This window comes from Cupressus sempervirens, chromosome 11 (assembly GCF_028749045.1).
Source record: "Cupressus sempervirens isolate cs-2001-9-10 chromosome 11, ASM2874904v1, whole genome shotgun sequence".
Lineage (NCBI taxonomy): Eukaryota > Viridiplantae > Streptophyta > Pinopsida > Cupressales > Cupressaceae > Cupressus > Cupressus sempervirens.
The window spans coordinates 807,593,489-807,596,808 of NC_143128.1; positions in this window are offsets into that span (position 1 = coordinate 807,593,489).

The window sequence follows — 3,320 nt, forward strand, 5'->3', positions numbered from 1 at the left end:
GTTGTCCTTTATGAGAGTTTCCAAGAAGCCCTGTTTGACCTGTTACAACTTTGAACCAGTTGACCCTATTCATAAATTTATTTTTATGATGAAACATATGGGTTATAGATGTGTTATGTCCAAATTTGAGACTATGACAAATCTATTTGACTAGTTTTCAAACACGATTCCAAAAGCAATTTCCAAGGTTTTACTGATGTTCTGATGTGCAGATTGATCAAGAGGATTTTTTAGGATATTCTATTTTTTAAACCATGATAGATAAGCCAAAAATATTTCACCATTGTATTCTATACTAAAAATACTACAAGTGTGCCCATTTTCAAGTCTTGACGAATCCACTTGCACACTTTCCTAGGGCCATCTTGTTTGCAAAATACTATGTTGTGTTAGTATTTCTCATTTTGTATTTCCCAGGACCCAATTTTAGAGATGTGTCAAATTTTCCTCTATTATCATTATGAACCCAAAATGTACATTCATACTCACCATATCAAATTTTATCAATGTCCCAAGTTTCAATTCCCTAAGTGATCATTTGACTAGTACTCCAAGCTGAATCTAAATGTAATTATTTGTTTCTAACATGTTTACTTGCATGAAAGAAAAATTGAATATGGTGGTCAATATCTTTTGACCAAGACATTGTCATGAGATGAAGTCTTGTTGGGTAAATATTATGTGGACCACAAAGTATACATGTTAGGTATCAAATCCCAGTCAGGTATTTTGGTCAGTTGTTAAAGCCAATTTTAAAGGCTCTCAGCACAAAATAGGAGGGTTGCAAAAAGGGTGAAAATGAGTTATAAAATATTAAATCAGAGGTCAATTTTGAATCAAATAAATACAAGGACATCATTATATAAATTTGAGGAGTAAGTTGTTTGAAATGCAAAAAAGGTTTAGCCAGACCCGCTTTAGGGCCTAACTGAATCCATTAGGTTGACATGATCAGTGTATGTGAAGGTATTGTTTGAGTCTTGCAAGAATTTTTAGCAAAAGGTGCCAAAGGAAGGTGTAAGTTCTAAGTGGGTGGAAAGGAAGCATTGTTGAGCTATGAAAGTCCACTATGCATGTATCATGATTCAAGATCAAATGGGATGCTAGTTATAAACACTTATAAAAATGGAGGAAGCTGAATATATATAAAACATCACAAGACTTGCACTCATTCAAATCCATGTCAGAAGTTCCTCATTCATTCAAATGGTGTCTAAATTTCTTAAGGAGAAAATGTGTCATGATAACCTAATTCTTGAAGGAAAATTTTATGTTATTCATATGGAGAACGTTGACTAAAATTGAATGTTTTAACATTAGATTCACTATTCATCTACTCACAAAAGGAATATAAATGGATGCTTTAACTCTTTTTATATGGTTTTCAAGAGATATGGTTTTCAATATCTCAACATGAGGTGTGGAAAGTTATAGTAAATAGAAAATATGAATTGTTTCAAATGTGGACAGAGCCTTTTTTAATTTATGATATGTAAGGAAACATGATGATGGACTCCTTATATGGGCATTTGAAGATGATTAAAGATGGCATAGGTCAAAGGAATGAATAGGAGATGGATCCCATTACCAACCTAAAGTAATGCATACTCAACTCGATATACACAGGTATAAGAAAATAAAAAGATTGTGAGTTCATTCAAAAATGCAGTTGAAAACCTTAGTTTGGGTGTCTCTAGTCTGCTAGGTAATTTTATTCAAGGGATCTTTATCAGCAAGACTTCTACAAATGGTGAGAATGTGTAGTCTGTCTAAAGCCAATAGTAAAACTCAGAGCCTCTCCTATGCACTAGTAATGATGGAAAGGCATAAAGGAACCCATAAGGGATGTTGAATGGGAGAAAAATTGTACACTTAAAAATTGAGCTTTGGTATATACTAACAAGGTTAAAGAACATTATTCCCCTTATAATTTATTCAACATAAGGTATAGATGAGAGAGATGGGAGTTGATATGTTTATGATCCCCATGATGGAGAAGCTTGATCAAGCTTGAGAGTCATGCACAAGAATTCAAACTTGGAGTGTGATTAGGAGGCAATGTTGTGGAATATTAAATTTATTGGTTGTCCCTAGAGCCCTATGTCCACCAACCAAGTCTAACAGTCTGCAACTACAACAATTAGAAATATTAATATGAGTAGGTGATTTCAAATTTTGAAAATGAGAGGGAGATTTTGAGTTGATAGAAAGAGACAAAAGGAGGGGAATATTCCTTCATTCTATAAGTCAGATTTAGACATTTTGAGAGTCAATTGAGTTAAGAAGAACAACAAAGGTAGAAAGCTCTATCAGATCCAATAGTAACACATGCAAATAACTTTTTGGGTTTTTGGTGAAAGTAATGTTTTTCCCTGTATGAGTATTTATTGCTCCAGGTTTATTGTATGCAGCCATACATTTATGTGAGTTTGATATAGGTTTTTAGATATATTTTTCTTCTAGGGTTTATATTTTATTCTCCATATTTGTATCAATTTGATTCAGATAATAGAAAGCAAGCAATAATATTTGTCATCTCCAAATCTATTGTGTTTTAGATCTTGACTACATTGATACATTCCATTGTGCATGTTAGTGGTTTATTGGGAAAATAGAGAAGAAACCATTTACCCTTTTACACATCTTTTGGAATTTTCTTTCTCCTCGCGACACTCAGCTTCTATTTGAACTGAGTAACTCAGCTTCCATTGACCAAAAACTCGGTCTCATCTATCAAGTTCTCTATCTATCAAGATCCTTTTTAGTGACTTAGCAACTCAGTCCCTATAGGTGTCGAGCAACTTGGCACTATCTCAGTAGCCTACCTTGCCAAGCAACTTGGCACTATTTTGGCTCGAGTCCTTACCCTACCGAGAAACTCAGCTTGTTCTACAAGTTTGTGATTTTTTGAATTTTTTTACATGGTATAAGAGTTATAAGGGCCTACATCCTTGTGATTTTGGGCATTATTTCTATGTGTTTGAAATTTTTGGGTAGGAGACATGGTTGGAGATGTAGGAAAGACATGGTAGCAGCCATTGTCCTTTAATGTACAAAATTACGACACATGGGCAAAGAAGATGAGAACCGTTATGGTTGCAAATGACTTGTGGGAGTTTGTGGTAAATGGGTTCAATAATGTAACCAACCCAGCATAATATGTTTCCGTCACCAACCATAAAAAGACTTAGTTGAAGGAGTCAAGAAGAAGGGATGCAAAATCTTTAAGCTTGATTGAGGCATCCATGATAGAAACATTTTTTCCTAACATAGCAATAGCTAATTATTCAAAGAAAGAATGGGATATCCTTGAGATGAAT